Here is a 21,397-nt window from a genome sequence, read left to right on the forward strand (position 1 = left end):
GTGAGTCACACTCTGCCTAGTGTGAGCTGCTGGTCTACACCTAAGTCTGGGTGCACCTAGGATGATGAAGAAAGACAAACCTCTGAAGACTTGGAAATAACAGGTTTAAAAAGAATGTTTTTACCTGAAACTATCACAACATTGTTAATCACCTATACCCCAATACAAAATAAAAAGTTCAAAAGGAAAAACAAAAAGAATGTTTTTGTTTTCTTCCAGGTTCCTAGAGACACGAACTGTAGCCTAACCCTGGGAAGAGAGAACAATGGCAGACTTGGGAACTCCGTGTCACTGTGAGCTCTTGGCTTTGCCCTGCTGATTTAGCTTGACAGGCCCTCTTGGTCAAGCAACTGACCAGGGCCGGCAAACAGCTGCTATGTCTGGGCTTTGTTTTGAGGCCTTTTAATTGGTTTGCCTGATTCTTTGAATAAATGGAGTCAATGGGTTGTTTAACTTATTAATCAAACATCAAATATTATTAAAGGGACAGCTACATGCCCCAAACTGTGCTCGGCTTTGTGGAAGGATATAGAAATCAAATCCCCATTGAAAACTGGGGTTTAACTCCCACCTCTGTCGGTCATCGCGAGGGAGTGGAGATTGTGATGACAGACAGCAGAGAAGTGGGGCTAGAACAGGAGGCGGCTGTGGCTTTTCATTGTTGTTTCTAATCCTGCCAAAGTCTGCCCTCCACACGGCAGCCACAACCATTGGTCATATAGATTCACTGAGGTTTGTTCTTGTTTAGTCGCTAAAGTCATGTCCGACTCTTTTGCGACCTCGTGGATGTTAGCCCACCAGGCTCCTCTGTCCTTGGAATTTCCCAGGCAAGAATACTGGAGTGGGAGGCCATTTCCTACTCCAGGGGATTTTCCTAAGCCAGGGGTCCAACGTGTGTCCCCTGTATTGGCAGGCAGATTCTTTACCACTGAGCTATCTGGGAAGCTCAGAGAGATAAATAGATAGAATGACTCAATTTTTGTTAAAAGTAGGAAAAAACCTAAAATGCTCTGATGACTTCCCATTGTACTTAAAATAAAATCCAAGCTCTAACTTGCAAGCCCCCTGCTCTGACCCCCCTCCCCACTCCCTGACCCCATCTCCTGTGACTCTTTCCTAGGCTCACTCCACCCCAAACCCCAACCACATGGGCCTCCAACTGCACCTCCACATTAAGCTCCATCTCACCTTAGGGGCTTTGCAAAGGCAGGTCCCTTCTTTTCCTGGATTTTTTTTTTTTTTTTTTGCATGGCTGGCTCATCTTGTTATTCACAACACATCCTCAGAGAGGTCTTTCTCGATCGTCCAATTTCAAGTATCTCCCTTCACTCCTATCACTCTTGATCGTACTTGTCTTGCTTTCTTTTCATTGTAGCATTTGCTTTTCGCTACCTGACATTCTCCTGGTTGTTGTTGTTGGCTGAATTTCTGTCTTCCCCCCTCAGAAGAGCCTCTTCAATAAAAGAAGTCATTCAAGTGGGACTTTGTCTCATTTGCCTTATGTATTTGCAACTCCCAGTTCTGCGCAAAGCACAGCTGGGTCCTCAGTTATTGTTTGGTGAATAAATAATTGACTTAGTGAGAGAAGTAGTTCTGCAAAGATCCGGGTTGTATGTTGTGTTTAATTGTATGATCTAACTCAGGGATTAGCTTTCTTGGCTGCAGGTTTTGGATCTTTCTGGGCTTCAGTTCCCTCTGCTGGCAGTAGTGTTTACCCTATCACCTTCCTAATTCACTAAAAAGATTATTTGTTTAGTTATTTGCCTGTGCTGTGTTGTAGTGGTGGCTTGTGAAATCTAGTTACCTGACCAGGGATCAAACCTGAGCCCCCTGCATGGGGAGCATGGTGTCTTACCCACTGGACCACTAAGACCACTGGACCCGCAATCCCTCACTTTTTAAAAATGCTTGAAAAGACTGATTCTGGATTGAGTTCAAATCCATGGGTAGCCACATACCCTCTCTTAAATATCTAGTTGCCCTGGAAACTTTAGCATTTGGATGTTTGCAACGAAGATCAGCATCTTCCACGTTCCTTTTTAAAACGACTCCTTCTTTCCCTGTCCCAGCCTTGGAGAGTGACAGCTGGAAATCTGGTCATAGCTCTCTATGCCTGCTTCGCCCTGTACTTTCGTGTTGAGTCAGATTCTACCTCTTATCATTTGAACCTGCACAAATCTGCTTTTGGGTCCCCATCCCTGGTACCCCACCTTTTATTTCTTGTTTTAATTACTGAAATAGTCTCCTTGCCTCCATCTTTTCTGACTCCATCCTCCATACCACAAACACATCAGTTAAAATTTGAATCACAAAACCTTTCCTTCTGTGGCTCCCTCTTGTCCTTGAATGCAAGCTGAAACTCCTGAATGTGACCTAAAGGCCATAGCATTGTTACTTCACTGGCCTTGCTTCTTGCAACCTCTCTCTCCCAATTCACCCTCAACTGTCACCTCTTCTCCAAACAGTACGTTTTTCTCATTTTCAGTCCCGTCTTTATGCTGTTCTTTCAAGAATATTCTTAACTTTGTCTTTGCCTGATTGCCTAACAGCTCCTTCAGTTTTGCCTGCATGTCAGGACTTCAGGTCTCCAGCTCTGAGATGCGTATCCCCTCTCAGGACACCGTAAGTAACTGGTACTTCTAGAACCACTGCTAATATTAATGAAATTAAGGTGAGTATTAGTTAGAATATGACAGTTGCTAGGAGCTGAAACAAGATAGAAGTGTATCTCTTTCTCATTATTAGACTGGAGGTTGGGGCTAGGCAGCAGGACATGTCTATCCTCAGGGTGGTAGCCCTTGTTGGCCTGGTCCCAGTTGGCTCACCACCACATCTGACGTTCCAGCCATCCAGCCTGGAACTATAGACCAAATCTATAGGTCTATAGATTGAGGTGGTTACTGTAGACTGAATCTTTGTTTTTCCTCCATATTTGTATGTTGAAACCCCAATCCACAATGTGGTGGGATTTGAGATGGGGCCTTTGGGAGGTAATTAGTTCATAAAAGTAGAGCCTTCATGATGGGATTAGTGCCTTTATAAGAAGAGACATCTCATATCTTTCTCCCCAACTCCCTCCTCCTACTCTCTTCTATTCCCACTCATCCTGCCATGTAAAGGTACAATGAAAAGATGGTTGCAATGTGTAAATCAGGAAGAGGGCCTTGACTAAGAACCCAGCTATGCTGGCCTCCTGCTCTCATACTTTCAGGCTCCAGAGCTATGGGAAATAAAGATTTGTTGTTAACCCACCCAACCCTTGGCATTCTCTTATGGCAGCAGAGTTAACTAAGATAGTGTTCGAGGGAAAGACAGCCAGCACCTTCTCCCCCTGGCTCTAAGGTGTCACCTGGAGAGAAGTAGATAATTAGAGCAGAGAGGAAGACACATAGTACAACTTGCCAATATTTCTAGAGCCCTGTGCTGTCAATGCCTTTTTTCTTTTGATCCTCTTCACCACCTTATAAGGGTAAGTACTGTTATTAGCCTCCCCCCTATTTTTAAGCAAACGATGTTTTATCAACAAGCTGACTTTGCAAATCTGAGAAATAACATGAAGGGCCAGTCAGCCTGGCACACCATGTGATAGCAGTTCTTTCTCAGAAAAGTTTTCATGAGATGTGCACATGACTTTTATGATTGTTAACAAACACAACAAGGAATTCCAGCACTTTCTGTTCTTGTGTGGCTATAATTTAAAGTTGAGTTTTAGTAAGTAAGTTTATATGCGCAGGTAGTTAAAGAGTCAAAATCTTCTACATATTTTGATATTAAGAGATGGTCATTATGTCCCTGTTCCCTATTCTTTCCCCAAACCTACACAGTACAGTTTCCCATGGTTCAGAGACAACCACTGTCAACACTTCAGCTGACTTTCTTTTGTGATTCACCTCCATATCTCTCAAAAACATGCTTATGTTGCTACTTTGTGATTTCTTGGTTTCAGGCATCATTTACTGGCTTTCTTCCATGGGAAGACGAGGATTTAGCTGACATCAACCCACCACCCCACGTGCAACACACACACGCACACACACTCTCTCCCTGTTCTCCTATCTTCCCAATATAGCTGCAACTTAATTTTAGCCAGGTCAGCATTTTCACAACTGTGTCATCTAACACACTAGATTTTTTTATTTTCCTGCACAATTTTTAATTTCCCATGGAGTCATTTTCTTGTTGGTTTTTTTTTTTTTTTTTTTTTTTTTCCGAGCTTGCTTGATTTTCTGTATACTTAGCTCTAATCCAACCTCAAACCTGTCTGGTCGTTGCATAAATCTTCTCTGAGAAATTTTGAATACATGTGGGATTCTATCAATGCTTTCATTTTTCTGTCAGTGCTTTCATTTTGAAGCAATCTCTCTGAGAGCCTTCTGACCGGCTCTGACCTGAGCAGGTGGCCTCTGAGCCTGGTACACAGCAGTCATCCTAGGATGCTTCACCGTCATCCTGGGCCTTCTTGTGCCTCTCTTAGGTTAAAGCTTCTTATTTCTGGGTCCTATGCTTTCCTCTTTCTTAATGTTTCCTTTTGCGGTGTGGGAAAGAGGACATGGGAGTTTTTTGTTTGTTTTAACCATATGCACAGATGTTTGATTTGCCATCTTTCACAGAAATTCGTAGCTTCATGTCAGAGATGAAGCAATTGCAATTCAGGAATATTAAGCAACTTGGAAATTATCCAGTCAGTGTAGGAAGCTATTCCCCCTGTCAGAGCACCCTTCACGCTGTGTTTTCTTATCTATTTTTCCTTCTGAGCCGAGGGATCCCTTAAGGAAAGAGCTGAATCTGTTTTGTTCTTTTATCCATCTCATGTGGCGGGCCCATCCTAAGCACTCAGCTAATGTTTCTGAAGAGAGTTTATGAGGTCTGGGTTTGGAGAACATTGTTTATTCCACCCCATGCATTTTGATTCTAATATCTGAAACCCAAATTATCTGTGCTTGAGGTAGTTAATTTTCACCCTCACCACTTGTGTCTGTTCTCATCTCAGGAGAAAGATAGATGTCTTGTCTGTAGCTGAAAGTACTCAACAATTTCCAGGGGAAAGTCTTGCTCCTGTCTTGTTCCTGAATCACACAACCCTCTTCCAGAGTTTATTTGTGTGAGATATACAATAGCATAATGACAAATTATTTTTTTCCTGAGAGAACAACAGTTACTCAACTGAAAGCAATGCTGTATTTATGACATTTTTCCCCTTGTTTTTAGGATACTCATGGAAACTTGATAAAACAAAGGATTTATTTTTGTTAGGTTAAATCTGTGTATCAAGTCCCATGTACTGGCTACCCATTAAGTCTGACCATCTCAACTAGGGGGAAAAAACACTCTTTGATTAATAAAAACAACCTGAAACAGATCCCTTGAGCTGGGTAACTCTGTATTATGTTAAAACGTAATGTAACAAACACGGCCCAATGCCCTCCCCAGAACCCACACCTACCACAGCTAAAAATAGCCCTTGGTCTTTCCCTGAAGCTCAAAAACAGGAACAGCAAAACTTGTTTGCCTTATTATGTGTTCTGCACAGGGATCCAAGCCCTTTCACGTCCTGGCTCTTAACACGTGTGAGCAAATTCTAAATTGGCTGGTTGCAAATCGGAAGGCCAACAATAGGAAGTGAATTTTGCACAAACATGGCTTCCCGGGTCCTTAAACAATGCCCTGCTCACCCTGGGTTCCCGGATGAGGATAATAACCAGAGGCACCAGCTAGAGGAGGCCACTGTGAACACTGGCCAGGCACTGTGGGCGCGGGGCAGGCACTCACGTGTATTAACCCTTTTACTCCTTACCATCTGTGAGGGTAAGTCCTGTTATTATCCCCAATTTATAAATAAGAGAGTCAAGCCTTAGGTGACAAAGGAACTTGTTATTCACCCAACTTGATAGAGGAGTGGTATCCACACCCAGAGCCAAAGAATTGATGCTTTTGAACTGTGGTGTTGGAGAAGACTCTTGAGAGTTCCTTGGACTGCAAGGAGATCCAACCAGTCCATTCTGAAGGAGATCAACCCTGGGATTTCTTTGGAAGGAATGAAGCTAAAGCTGAAACTCCAGTACTTTGGCCACTTCATGCGAAGAGTTGACTCATTGGAAAAGACTCTGATGCTGGGAGGGATTGGGGGCAGGAGGAGAAGGGGACGACAGAGGATGAGATGGCTGGATGGCATCACTGACTCGATGGACCTGAGTCTGAGTGAACTCTGGGAGTTGGTGATGGACAGGGAGGCCTGACGTGCTGCAGTTCATGGGGTCGCAGAGTTGGACACAACTGAGCGACTGAACTGAACTGAACTGATCCACAGCCAGCTGGGTTTGACTATTGAGGTCAAACCAAGAGCCTCACCTGAGCTCCCATAATGCCATGGCCACTTCGAAGTAGGGGAAGATGAAGGAATATCTTTCTTACCCCAACTAACCCTAACTGCTATTGACCCATGAAGAAAAAGGTAGAAACTATATGGTCTTGAAATCAGGTGGGACTATGAAATTGTTTATCCTTGAATATCTTTCCTTCTGTAGCAGATCTAACTAGTGCCCACCAACTCCATGGGAAAATCACAGGCTTAGGAATTAGCTAGGCCTGGCTTCACCTCTTAGCTCTCCTATATGTTAATTCTGTGATATTGGACAACATCAATATTGATAACTACAAATAGATAATGAGTGTACTCCATGTGCCAGGCACTGGCTAAACTCTTCTCCATGCATTAAGTGCGTGCTAAGTCACTTTAGTCATGTCTGACTTTTTACAGTACTATGAACCCTAGCCTGCCAGGCTCCTGTCCATCATATTCTCTAGGTGAGAATACTGGAGTGGGTTGCCATGCCTTCCTCCAGGGGATCTTCCCGACTCAGGGATTGAACCCGTGTCTCTTAGGCCTTCTGCATCTCAATGCAATATCTTCTCCATTACCCATGACAACCTCTGAAGCAAGTCATTGCCCTCATTTTGCAGTTGAAGACCCTGAGACTTGAGGAGATAAAGTAAGGGGGTCAAGTTAGTATGGTAGTCAAAAGCATAAACTATGAAATAAAACATCCTTGGTTCAGTTCCTGCTTCCTACTGTGTGACTTTGGGCCAGTTACTTAACCTCTCTGAACCTGTTTCTCCGAAAGTAAATAGGGGTACATAATGATACGTACCACATAGTGTTGTTATAAGAATGAGAGAAACTTTTGTAATGGGTGCTAAATAATAGTTCCTTGAAACTTTTCCCCTTTCTAGAAGATCCCAATCCTTCTAAGCTCTAATTATTTGAAAAGCCTTTTTTTTTTTTTAACATTCAAAAAATACTACTGGACTTCTGTCCAGTGGTTAAGAGTCCACCTGCCAATGCAAGGGGACACAGGTTCAATCCTTGGTTGGTTTGGGAAGATTCCACATGCCTCGGGGCAACTAAGCCCAATGCGCAGCAACTACTGAGTTCATGCTCTGGAACCTGTGCTCTGCAACAAGAGAAGTCACCGCAATGAGAAACCCATGCACTGCAACTAGAGAGTAGCCCCTGCTCTCCACAATCAGAGAATGCCTTCAAACAGCAACAAAGACCCAGTGCAGTCAAAAATGAATCGATCAATCAAAAAAACTGGAAAAAAAATACCATTTCCCTCCTATTATTAATACAGTGAGAATCTAAGTTTGATGCAGGAACACCAAGAAAACAATAAACTGAATTTTAAAAAAATCTGAAACATGGTAAAAGTTGAGAATCTTTTTCTTGCATATTGTTTTTCTTACAACATGATAAGGTTATCATACCATTGTGCCATTATTTGTACTGTCATAAATGTCAACCCACTCCAGTATTCTTGCCCGGAAAATACTGTGGATGGAGGAACCTGATAGGCTACTGTCCATGGGGTCGCAAAAAGTCAGACATGACTGAGCAACTTCACTTTACAATGCACTGATTTTAATTATAAGTAGTATATTTTCTTACTGCAATAAATATTCTGTATATAAATTCTGAAAGAGATGGGAATACTAGACCACCTGACCTGCCTCTTGAGAAACCTATATGCAGGTCAGGAAGCAACAGTTAGAACTGGACATGGAACAGACTAGTTCCAAATAGAAAAAGGAGTACATCAAGGCTCTATATTGTCACCCTGCTTATTTAACTTCTGTGCAGAGTACATCATGAGAAACGCTGGGCTGGAAGAAGCACAAGCTGGAATCAAGATTGCTGGGAGAAATATCAATAACCTGATATGCAGATGACATCACCCTTATGGCAGAAAGTGAAGAGGAACGAAAAAGCCTCTTGATGAAAGTGAAAGAGGAGAGTGAAAAAGTTGGCGTTAAGCTCAACATTCAGAAAACTAAGATCATGGCATGTGGTCCCATCACTTCATGGGAAATAGATGGGAAACAGTGGAAACAGGGTCAGACTTTATTTTTGGAGGCTCCAAAATCACTGTAGATGGTGACTGCAGCCATGAAATTAAAAGACGCTTCCTCCTCGGAAGGAAAGTTATGACCAACCTAGATAGTATATTAAAAAGCAGAGACATTACTTTGCCAACAAAGGTCCATCTAGTCAAGGCTATGGTTTTTCCGTTGGTCATGTATGGATGTGAGAGTTGGACTGTGAAGAAAGCTGAGTGTCGAAGAACTGATGCTTTTGAACTGTGGTGTTGGAGAAGACTCTTGAGAGTCCCTTGGACTGCAAGGAGAGCCAACCAGTCCATTCTAAAGGAGATATTTCCTGGGTATTCTTTGGAAGGAATGATGCTAAAGCTGAAACTCCAGTACTTTGGCCGTCTCATGCGAAGAGTTGACTCATTGGAAAAGACTCTGATTCTGGGAGGGATTGGGGGCAGGAGGAGAAGGTGATGACAGAGGATGAGATGGCTGGATGGCATCACCTACTCGATGGACGTGAGACTGAGTGAACTCTGGGAGTTGGTGATGGACAGGGAGGTCTGGCGTGCTGCGATTCATGGCGTCACAAACAGTCATACATGGCTGAGTGAATGAACTGAACTGAACTGATATCTTTTATTGAGGTATAATTGACATACAACATTATGTTATTTCCAGTGTACAACATAATGATTCTGTATTTGTATATATTGTGGGATGACTACCAAAATAATATCTGTTAACATCTGTCACTCCAGTACTCTTGCCTGGAAAATCCCGTGGATGGAGGAGCCTGGTGGGCTACAGTCCACGGGGTCGAGAAGAGTCAGACACGACTGAGCGACTTCACTTTCACTTTTCACTTTCATGTGTTGGAGAAGGAAATGGCAACCCACTCCAGTGTTCTTGCCTGGAGAATCCCAGGGACGGGGGAGCCTGGTGGGCTGCCGTCTATGGGGTCGCAGAGAGTTGGACATGACTGAAGTGACTTAGCAGCAGCAGCAGCAGCAGCAACATCTGTCACTATACATAGTTAGAGTTATTTTTCCCTTGTAGTGACTATCTCTATAATATGCTTTCTTAACTGCTTTCAAATATGTAATATGCTATTATTAACTAGAGTCACCATGCTGTACATTATAGCCCCATGACATTTATATTATAACTAGAAGTTGTACCATTTGACTCACATTTCACCAATCCCTGACCCCCATCTCTGGCAACCACCAATCTCTTCTCTCTTATCTATGAGCTTACATTTTTATTTTTTGTTTTTAGATTCCACATGCAAGAGAGATCATCCAGTATTTATCTGTCTGACTTATTTCACTTAACATAATGCCCTCAAAGTCCATCCATGTTGTCACAAATGGCAAGATTTTATTCTCCTTTATGACTGAATAATATATATATCCCATTTTCCTTACCCATTCATTTGTCAATGGACAACTTACGATATCGTGATTATTCTGAGTAATGCTGCAATGAGCATGGAGTGCACATATCTTTTTAAGCTACTGTTTTCCTTTTCTTTGGATAAATACCCAGAAGTGGATTTACTGTATAGTAGTTCTATTTTCAATATTTTGAGGAAACCCCATGCCACTTACCATAGAGGCTGCACCAATTTACATTCCCATTAACAGTGTACAGGTTTCCCTTTTCTCCTCACAGACACTTGTTATTCCTTTTCTGTTTGATGATAGCTGTTCTAACAATTGTGAGGCAATATCTCATTGTGGTTTGTATTTGCAATTCCCTGATGATTACTAGTGTCGAACACCTTTTCACATACCTGTTGACCATTTGTATGACTTCGGAAGAATGTCTATTTTGATCCTCTGCCCATTTTTATTTGGATTGTTTGTGTTTTTCTGCTAATATGATCTGCATTGCTTTCCTCCCATTCAGTAGGTGTCCTTTGCATTTTGGTCATGGTTGCCTTTGACATGCAGAAACTTTTCAGTTTTATGTGTCCTGCTTGTTTATTTTTGCTTTTAATGCCTTTGCTTTTGGTGTCAGATCCAAAAAACCCATTGCCAAGACCAGTGTCAAAGGGCTTACCTACTTTATCTTCTTTCAGGAAGTTTTTGGTTTCAGGTCTTACATTCCAATGTTTAATCCATTTTGCCTTATTGTTGTGTGTGGTGTGAGACAGTGGTCTGGTTTCATCCTCTTGCATATTGCTGCCCAGTTTTCCCAGCTCCGTTTATTGAGGAAACTGTCCTTTCCCTATTCCATATTTTTAGCTCCTTTGTTGTAAATTAACTGACCATTTATGTGTGCATTTATTTCTGGGCTCTGTTTCTCTTTCATTCATCTATGCCTGTTTTTATGGCAACACCATGCTTTTTTGATTACTAGAGCTGTTTAATACAGTTTGAAGTCAGGGAGCATGATGCCTTGTTCTTCTTTCTCAAGATTGCTTTGGGTATTTGGGAAAATTTTGTGGTACCATGCAAATTTTAGAATTGTTTACTCTGTTGATGTGGAAAATGTCATTGGAATTTTGATAGGGAATGTGTTGAATTGTAGATTGTTTTGGGTAGTATGGACATTTTAACAATAATTCTTTCAATCCATGAGCATGGAATATCTTTTCATTTATTTGTGTCTTTTTGAATTTCAAAATGCCTTATATATAGTTATTAGTGTATAAGTGTTTCACTTCCTTGTTTAAATTTACACTTAGATATTGTTATTCTTTTCGATGCAATTATAAACAAAATTGTTTTCTTAATTTCTCTTTCTGATAGTTCATTAGTGGTATATAGAAACACAAAAATTTTCTGTATGTGGATTATATTAGTTTTAACAATTTTTTGGTGGAATCTTTATGGTTTTCTACATATAACATCATGTTATCTACAAATAGTAACAGTTTTACTTCTTCCTTTCCAATTTGACTGCCTTTTATTTCTTTTCCTTAACAAACTGCTCTGGCTTGGACTTCCAGTACTATGTTGAATAAAAGTTATGGGAGTGGGCATCCTTATCTTGTTCCTGATCTTAGAGGAAAAACTTTCAGCTTTTGACTGTTGAGTATGATGTTAGCTGTTAGCTGTGGGCTTGTCATATATGGTCTTTATTATGTTGAAGTACATTCCCTCTATACCCACTTTGTTGAGAGTTTTTATCAAGAATGAATGGTGAGTTTTATCAAATGATTTTTTTGCATCTATTGAGATAATCAAATATTTTTTCATGCTTCATTTTGTTAATATGGTATATTAAGTAGATTAATTAATGTATTTTGAACCACATTAGAATTCCTAGAATAAACCCCATTTAATCATGGTTATGATCTTTTCAATGTACTGTTGAATTTTTTTTGCTAATATTTTTTGATGATTTTTGTATTTATGTTCATTGGGAATATTGGCCTGTAATTGTCTTTTCTTGTGTCCTTAACTGGCTTGGTATCAGGGTTGTACTGGCCTCATGAAATGAGTTTGGAAATATTCCCTCCTCCTCTATTTTTTGCAAGAGTTTTGGGATTGGTACTAAGTCTTTTAATATTTGGTGGGATTCACCAGTAAAGCTGTCTAGTCCTGGACTTTTATTTGTTGCTCTTAGTTGCTCAGTCATGTCCGACTCTGCAAACCCACCAGGCTCCTCTGTCCATGGGATTCTCCAGCAAGAATACTGGAGTGGATTGCCATTCTCTTCTTCAGGGACTCTTTCCAACCCAGGGATCCAACCCAGGTCTCCTGCATTTGCTGGTTGAGAAGTTTTAATTTACTCATTTGCAGGCCTTTTCATATTTCGTCTGATTTTTTCTCTTGACTGCTCATGCTTCCCTCTCACAGTACATCTAACTACTGGTGCAGATTCTGGACTTTGGAATGTAAAACACATAGTTTGCAACTCATTCATTCAACTAGTATGCTTTTGAGTATCAGGTACTCTTCTAGGTTAGTGAACAGGAAAAGGTATAGATTATAGTGTATGTGTGACAGGTGTGGGGAGAGGGAAGCAGACGATAAATGTTATAAATAGAAAAATGTTAAGTGGTCTTTTTTTTCTTCAACAATTCTGATGAAAAGATAACAAAACGGTGTGATATAAATGACATGTGTATGGTGGTAGGATGATTTTTTAGGTTGGATGTTGAGGAAGGGCCTCTCTAAAGATGCTATACTTCACCTGAAACTTGAGAAGGATCCACACATACAGAGATCTACGGGAAGAACATTCTAGGCAGAGTAGGGCTAGAGCTAAGGTCCTAAGACTGGAACAACCTCCCAAGTACAAAGGTCAACAAGTGGTACAAAGTGAGCAAGGGGAAGAGTAGGCAGGGAACCCATCATGCAGGACTCTGTGAGCTGGGACCAGAGGGTTGATTTTACTCTAAGTCAGATGGAAAGACACTGGAAGATTTAAGGTGCAAATGCTTTACTTTTCGAAGATAATTTGGTAGGAGTGCGGAAAATTGATTATAGGAGGAGGGGCAAGAGAAGAGGCAGAGAGCATAATTAGGAATGTTTTTGCAATAGCCAAGTTGAAACACGCTGCAGACTTGATTGGGCATGTTATCAGTCATCGTGGAGAGAATGGACACTGGGAATATTTTGGAGAAGAAAGGGAAAAGCACCAGCTCATGGGGATAGGGAGGGGAGGAAATTAGGGCAACTCTTGTTTTTGGTCCGAGTAACTAAGTGCGTGATACTGTCATTTACCACAATTGAAAAGCTTGGTGAAGTCCATGGTGGCAGGGGATGAAGGACTGTGCCTTGACCATGTTAAATTTGAAGGTCTATTTGTTATCCATATGGAAGTGTCAAGAAGGCAGTGGGATATGAGTCTCAGAATCAGCCAAGAAGTTAGTTCTACAAATAGAGGTTCAGGAAACAGACTTAAACTGGTATTTGAACCATGATATTAAATTGGATCATCAAAGGGGAGAATGAGTAAAGAAAAGAACTCCAACATTAAAATCAAAGAGGAGAAAGCCAGCAAATGAAATGAAGGAAGAGCTACCAGTGAAGTGAGGATAAAACCAGGAAAGTTTGCTGTCACAGAAACTACAAAAGAAAAAAAAAAAATTTTTTTTTTTTTCCAGGAAAGAGGGCCTGGTAAAGAGAAATGTGCTGCAGATTCTAGTAAGAGCAAAGTGACCACTGGGTTTGGTTATCTAGAGGTCACCAGCCACTTTGCCAAGAGCCATCTCAAGAGCTCAGAAGGAATGGGGGCAGGGGAGAAGAGCATTTGAGGTAGGACGGAGCAGACAGCAGCTGTGGAGAACCACTTCTAAGTGAAGTAGAATAGAGCTTGGGACTGGAGTTGGAGGGGAATGGGAAGTTAAAAAGTGTTTGTGGTTTTTGTTGTTGTGTTTTTGTTTTTCGAGAACCTTGATTCTTAACCCTCTGTAGGGGAGTGGGGAGGAAAGGCAAGTGCAGTGAGCCAATAGAAAGGAAGAAAATGCTGCAGGAAAGAGAGGAGATACTTACAGAAGTACTGCCGGGGAGAAGGCAAGAGGGGATTCCCCCTGGGCATGAGGGGCGGGGTGGGCTGATCTGGGATGGGCTGACCTGAGATTGGAGCATGGATGTGCCCTCCAAGGAAACAGGAGGAAATGTGCAGAACATGAGCACAGATCGGGTTAGGTTGGTTGTTGCTGTTCAGTCACTAGGTCATGTCCGACTCTTTTTGACCCCATGGACCGTGGCATGCCAGGCTTCTGCGTTCTTCACTATCTCCTGAAGTTACTCAAACCCATGTCCATTGAGTTGGTGGTACCAGCCAACCATCTCATCTTCTGTCACTCCCTTCTCCTCCTGCCATCAATCTTTCCCAGCATCAGGGTCTTTACTGATGAGTTGACTCTTCACAACAGGTGGCCAAAGTATTGGTGCTTCAGCTTCAGCATCAGTGCTTTCAAGTAATATTTAGGGTTGCTGCTGCTACTGCTGCTAAGTCGCTTCAGTCGTGTCCGACTCTGTGCGACCCCATAGACGGCAGCCCACCAGGCTCCCCCGTCCCTGGGATTCTCCAGGCAAGAACACTAGAGTGGGTTGCCATTTCCTTCTCCAATGCATGAAAGTGAAAGGTGAAAGTGAAGTCGCTTAGTCGTGTCTGACTCTTCGCGGCCCCATGGACTGCAGCCTACCAGGCTCCTCTGTCCATGGGATTTTCCAGGCAAGAGTACTGGAGTGGGGTGCCAGTTCCTTCTCCAATATTTAGGGTTAAGTTGGAAGTTTTATCAATGAGAAGATGAGGCAGTTTCTATGTGATTGGAGTGTTTCTCTTTTTTTCTCACTGAACTACAAGTCAAAGCTATCATCTGAGATTGAAGGGAGGAGCAATATAGGAAGTTTGAGGAAATGAAGAAAAATGAGCAATAGTTTTGGAAAGAGTTGGGAAGTGGAGATACTGGATAAGTGTTTGCCAGTCAGTGGTGAGACCCCACGTGAGATTTGTGTCCATAAATGTGAAAGGAATCCCGTTGTCATAATCTGTGGATTCGTCAAGAACCCACAGCTGCTTGGGTGCTGGAAGGTTGGTGTTTGGCAGGTAAGACTGTTGGGGGCAGTTTGCAGGAAAGTGGTTGTAACAGAGAACCATTAGGCTGAGGGAGGCAAGAGTGGGGTAACTGATGAGAAAGTTCCAAGGTTAATAATCATGGAAGGTCTCTATGAGGTTGAAAACTTACAGGACTAGAGGATTAGATCACGTAAGCTAAAACACAGAGACTGGGATATTTGATGCTGAAATTTCAGAGATGACACAATTAGTGTGGTTCACAATGTCAAAGGATAGAATTGAGGAAGATGATAGCTAAGTAGGATGGAAGAAAGGGTCATTAGTGTGAGTTGGCTGAAGCGGCCAAAGTATTGGATGGATAAGCCATAGGAATTTTGAAGTAACCAAGGATGGTAACAGTTGAATGAACTGTAATAGAAAGGGTGAGACACGATGGACTGAGGGTAGTAGTCCAGAAGAACCGGGTGTAGGCGGGGGAGGGGGGGTAAAGTCTACTGAAATAAAACTCCATGGAAGAGAGGTAAAAGGAGAAGGGAATAAAATGATTTGGAAGTGGCCATGGGAAACAAGGCACATACTCATCCTATCTCCTGGTTGTGTGACATGGGCAGGGTATGAGAGAAAGAAAAAAGTCATTTGCTTTTAGGTAGCAGCAATGGAAGCAAATGTTAGGGCAAATTCAGACACTAGACACGACAAGAGGTGAGAGAAAGATTGTAAGCAGGGATTAAGGATAAAGGAGGGGAGGCTGCTGAAAGGATGGGCAGGGTGGCAATTGGTCAGACTAATGGGTGTGCAGAGGACGTGGAGCTAAGGTCAGTGTGTTGGTGATTGACTTAGAAGGTATCTTGATCTTCTGTAAGTGACTGAGGTAAAAAGGAGGTGAGAAATTGTGGGAATAATGATGATCTTCTAAAAAAGAATCTGTTTTTGTAGCAGGAAATTTAGTGAAATCTATTCATTTCACTTCTCTAATTAAAACCTTTCAAAAAGGGGAGTGGAAAGGAGGCTCAGAAGGGAGGGGATATATGTATGCTTTTTGGCTGGCTCTTGTTGTACAACATTGTGAAGTAATTACTTTCCAATTAAAAGTAAAAAAAAAAAAAAAAACCAAAACACTTTAGTAGCTCTCACTGCCCTCAGGATCGAGTTCAGGCTCCTCAGCACTAAGAACAAAGTCCTGCCTCCCCAGCCTTCCCTCTGAGTCTGCAGCATTTGACTGAACCTGACTGACTTGTTTTTTTTTTTTTTGCTTTTCTGAATTCTCAGGCAGCACAGTACAGAGGTTCAGCACAAAGACTATAGTTCTGGACACTCTGGGCTCAAACCCTGGCTCCACCCCTTTCTAGCTTGACCTTGGGCAAGTTATTTAACTGCTCTGTGCCTCCATTTTCTCATCTGCAAGATGGAGCAAATCATAGTACCTACCCCAGAGGGCTGTGTGCATGCAAAGCTCTTATATCTCTGTCACATGACTGGTTATAATAGCTGTTCCCTCTGCATGTGACTCCCTTGACCTGGAGACCTCACGGCCTCCTGCTGCCTCCAGCCCCACTCTCTCTTCTCCTTTCATCCACCTTCAAGGGTCACCTCACTTCCTTTCCTTGGCTCCCTCGAGTGGTCACTGGCTCTACCCCTGTAATCCTGTGGCTGCCTGTTCCACTGTGATACCTCTGTGCCCTTGTCTGCCTGGCACACGCAGGGGCTCATGAAGGTTTGTGGGGTGATGGAATGTATGTGTGGCTCCTCCAGAGGGAGAGATCATAGGCCCCCAGTTGAAGGGGTGAAGGGTTTGCAGATATTCATGGTGCGTGAGTGACAGGGTGTCTCAGCTCAGATTCGCCAGGGTACATCTGGGGTAAGCTCTTCCCCTGGGTATTTACTTGTGTAAGGAGACTTCTTGGATTTCCATTGTCCTCTCTTTTAAAAATTGTATTTTAGTTTAGTTTTTTTTTTTTTAAAGATGCTACCCCCCTGCCCAACCCTAAATTTTGAAAATCACTCATCTTATTGCTCTTTAAATTCTCCTCTAGCTCAAAGGTTTATCATTAGTTCATCAGCATTAAGTTTTTGAGTACTGGGGACACTGAGGGATAGCATTTGTTTCTTTAGGATCTATGGATTCAAATATTGACAAAAAGTCTTTTATGGCATCAGTAGCACAATCAAAAGGAAATGGATTTATCCCTGGCTCAGTGGACATGAATCTGAGCAAACATAGTGAAGGACAAGGAAGTCTGGCATGCTGTAGTCCATGCAGTCACAAAGGGTTGGATACAAACTAGTGCCTGAACAACAGCAACAAACTATGGTAAATGCTCGTAAGAAACATTAAGTTTTTAGCTCCCAGACAATGGTGTGTGTGTGTGTGTGTCTGTGTCTGTGTATTCACAGCCTGCTTATAACACCCTGAGATGGCTAAGAATGATAGCCTTTGGGCTGGGAACCTGGAGCCGGGCCTACCCTGAGTTAATACAAACTGAAGCTCTCCGTTCACCAAAATGGGAATAAAGGCCAATGGTTAATTCCAGGGGCCTGACAATGAGAATGTCAGCTGTCTTTAAAAATTTGGCTCAGACCAAGCAACTCACTCCTGACCTCTGATGCTGTAGACGTGCTACTCATCACCCTGGCGGCAGCTTGTTGTAACAGGCGTGGAAGAGTCCAGAAGCACTGTAGCCCAAGTGCAGACAGGCACCGTCTGAGCAACAATGTTACTCGGAGGGAGAACTTGAAGATGAAGCACTTGGAATGAGGTCTAGGAATCTCTTACCATCGGGCCTAAGCCAGTCTGTTGGCTTAACAACTGTCAGTTTCTTTTCATAAATATCAGCAGCCCCCAGTGATCACAGGTAGATGGAGTCACAGTGGGGGCGTACACTTGATCCCCCTCACCTTGCTACCTGGGGGTATGCTACTAAGGAAGTGGGTCTTAGATCAAATTCTGTCAGACTTGTATCAGCAAGTTAGGCAGAAAAAAAAATTACAATCATTCTTCTTAAGTCTAAGAGGTAGGAAGGGTGAATCCCACAAGCACATTTCATGTACATGCACATTAAAATTTGCTGATTCGTCTACCTTGTTCTGCAAACACGGAACTGTATAGTCCTTCTAGATAAGCTACTTGGAGCACTGCTCTTTCTCCAACAGCAAATAATTATTTTTAACATTCCTAATGTTAATTAAGAACCCCCTGGGGACTTCTCTGGTGCTCCAGTGGTTAAGAATCCACCTGACAAGACAGGGGACACAGGTTCTGTCCCCTGGTCTGGGAAGATTCCATATGCCATGGGGTAACTAAGCCCGTGCACCACAACCCCTGAAGCCCGCATGCCCTGGAGCTCATGCTCTGCAACAAGAGACGCCGCCACAGTGAGAAGCCTGCACACTGCAACTAGAGAGTAGCCCCTGCTCCCTGAAACTACAGAAAGTCCGTGCACAGCAATAAAGACCTCGTGCAACCAAAAATAAATAAAATTATAAAAAAATAAATCCCTGGTATAGATCTCTGTTTGAAAAGTTTAAGCAGTCTCCACTAAAGTGTGGATTTCTAAATAGGATACTGAATATTTAGCTCCCTGGAGGGTATAGATTAAAGTTAGAACACACACATTAATTCCACTTTGTATACAAACATGTTTTTAGGCCATTGTCAGATATACACATAATACAATCACAAAGATGAAGGGGCCCAACCGACTTTCTAGTCTAGTTGGTTTTGTTCATTTACCCAGGTGCTGTTCTGGGCACTGGGGTTAGAGTGGTGAATAGGAAATAAAGTGTCTGACATAAGTGAACTTACATTCCAGTGGGAAAGGCTAATAATAAATAAATGAACTAGAAGTACGTCATCTAATGTCTGGTGGTGAAAGTGAAAGTGAAGTCGTTCAGTCATGTCCGACTCTTTGCGACCCCATGGACTTTAGCCCACCAGGCTCCTCCATCCATGGGATTCTCCAGGCAAGTGTACTGGAGTGGGTTGCCATTTCCTTCTCCAGGGGATCTTCCCACCCAGGGATCGAACCCAGGTCTGCCACATTGTAGGCAGACGCTTTACCATCTGAGCTACCAGGGAAGTCCAATGTCTGGTGGTAATAACCCTTATAAAGGGAAATAGAGCAGTGTCAGGGGCTAGAAGAGATAATAGTCTTTTAATATAGTGTATTCTTGTTGTTGTTCAGTTGCTTAGCCATGTCCAACTTTTTGTGACCCCACGGACTGCAGCACACCTGGATTCCCTGTCCTTCACCATATTCCAGAGCTTGTCCAAACTCATGGCCACTGAGTCGGTGATGCCATCCAGCCATCTCTCTCATTAGTGGTTAGTGGTTATGGTGTTGGACAGCAGAGAGCTGGGGAGTGAATGGACAGTGGCCTTATTTTAGACAAAGTGTCCAGAGACAGCCTCTTCTCTTAGGAAGTGACGTTCAAATGCAGATTGGAAATGAAGTGAAAGGCAAGCCATGTAGATATCTGGAGAGGAAAAATATGAAGAACAAAGGCTGTGAGTTAGGGAATAAATTTTGCCTTATAGACAAACTATAAGAAGCCATGTGATTTAGCTGCCCTGTGCCTTTTGCCCTTTCCCTTCCCTTCCTGCTCCTTGGAATGCAGATACAGAGCCTGGAGGGGTGGCAGTCATCTTTCAATCCTGAGGACAAGAATAGTCTCTGGAGTTACACTGCACAGATCAGATCCCAGGTCTGCTATTGCTAAACTGTTTCATTGCTTCTCCAACTACCTGTGGCAAAGGATCAGTTGTTTTCCCCCAGTATACTGTTGGTCAAAGCTTTTGTAAAATAGAAAGAAGTGAAGAACAGTCACCCCTCTGTATTTGTGGGTTCTGCATCTCTAGATTCAACCAAACATGAACCAAATATATTGGAAAAAATATTCCAGAAAGTTCCCCAAAAGCAAAATTTGAATTACAGCATACCAACAGCTAGCATTTACATTATATTTACAACTACTTACATAGCATTTGCATGTATTAGATATCTAGAAATGATTTATGGGAGGATGTGTGTAGGTTATATGCAACCATGATGCCATTTTATATAAGACACGTGAACAACTATGGATTATGGTATCCTTGGAGGTCTTAGAGCCAGTTCTCCTCAAAGACAGAGGAATTCAGTAAAAATGAGATGAACTAGAAAGATAGAAATTCATTTAAAATGAGAAAAAATATATGAAACGAATAGCCAGTCCAGGTTTGATGCATGATATTGGATGCTTGGGGCTGGTGCACTGAGATGACCCAGAGGGATGGTACGGGGAGGGAGGAGGGAGGGGGGTTCAGGATGGGGAACATGTGTATACATGTGGTGGATTCATGTTGATGTATGGCAAAACCAATACAATATTGTAAAGTAATTAACCTCCAGTTAAAATAAATAAATCTATTTAAAAAATAAAAAAGAAAAAGAAAAAAAATAAAATGAGATAAAATAAAAATAAATGAATATATGAAATATAAGACCAACTTTTAAAAATAATATTACTCAACAGACATATAATTGCTGTATCAGATTGCTACAATACACTAATACTCTTTCTGTACTTACTTTGCAGCAGGCCACTGACAAGCAATTAGGGCCAAGGATAATCCTCTGAGTAGTCTTAAGTTATAGGACCCAAGATAAGTTGAATAATCCATCAAAGTCTCAGTCTCCTCATCTGAAAAAGGGAGTTATAATAGTACCTCCTTCATAGGCTACTTTTTGCCATGCCTTGGCTATGAAAGCTAGCCAAGCAATGTCAGTAAATATCAGCTATTACTAGTTTTCATACGTTTGTCTCCCCAGCTGGCTGAAAAGCTCCCCCCTGATGACAAGGTCAACCATGGCCTGACTATATAAATCCAGCTCTCTGAGGTGCCTGAAAAGTAGATATTCAATAAATCACTGTCAAATTCTTGAAAAGTACTTGGAAATCCTCAGGTGAAAGACATTTGGAAATAACAACCCTACAGTTTTCATTCCTTGCATTTATTCATTTACTAATCAATCCATTCATCTACCCTGTCCCAATGTAGCATAATGGATGGCAGCTCAAGTCTAGTTTCTTCCACCTACGAATTTGGGCAAGTCAACTTTTCCTCTCTAAACTTCAGTTTTCATACCTAAAAAGTGAACATAATAACACTCTATTGAGTTGTTGTAAAGATTAAATGAGATCATATATGGCCAACACCAGGGCTCCATAAATGAAATCTATTGTTCTTGCTCTGCAGAGAGACAGTGCAGAGAGTCAGTGCAGCTGGCTGAGCTGGGTGCTGCCTGGGGTGCAGGCCTGGCATTTCTGGCTGGGTGAGCATTGCTGAAACTTTTATTGGCAGCGCTGAAAGATGCCAGCAGCTGGTAGCAACCTGGCACCAGTGTCTGGCGGAGACATTAAAAATGAGACCTCACCCCATCAGACCCTGTTCTTGCCCAACCCTGCCCGGAGGCTAGTTCCAAACACTCCCTGGACCTGTGGGCTGTGGGTGGTGAGAGGTGTCTGCTTTGTAGTTGGCAATTGTACCCAAAGTTCTCCCTGCTTA

The 21,397-nt window shown here is 42.3% G+C and overlaps 2 long non-coding RNA genes across 2 annotated transcripts in view; both read right to left on the minus strand.

Moving 5' to 3' along the window:
* Window positions 1-20,382, minus strand: part of LOC121819580 (uncharacterized) — a 40,877-nt gene extending 20,495 nt beyond the window's left edge. The window contains exon 1 of the long non-coding RNA XR_006059806.2: window positions 1,189-20,382. This is a non-coding gene — a long non-coding RNA (uncharacterized LOC121819580). The remainder of the gene's footprint in view (window positions 1-1,188) is intronic.
* LOC132659276 (uncharacterized) overlaps window positions 1-21,397 on the minus strand; it is a 652,410-nt gene that overhangs the window by 467,990 nt on the left and 163,023 nt on the right. The window lies entirely within an intron of this gene.

Source organism: Ovis aries, chromosome 1 (genome assembly GCF_016772045.2).
Source record: "Ovis aries strain OAR_USU_Benz2616 breed Rambouillet chromosome 1, ARS-UI_Ramb_v3.0, whole genome shotgun sequence".
NCBI classification, from domain to species: domain Eukaryota; kingdom Metazoa; phylum Chordata; class Mammalia; order Artiodactyla; family Bovidae; genus Ovis; species Ovis aries.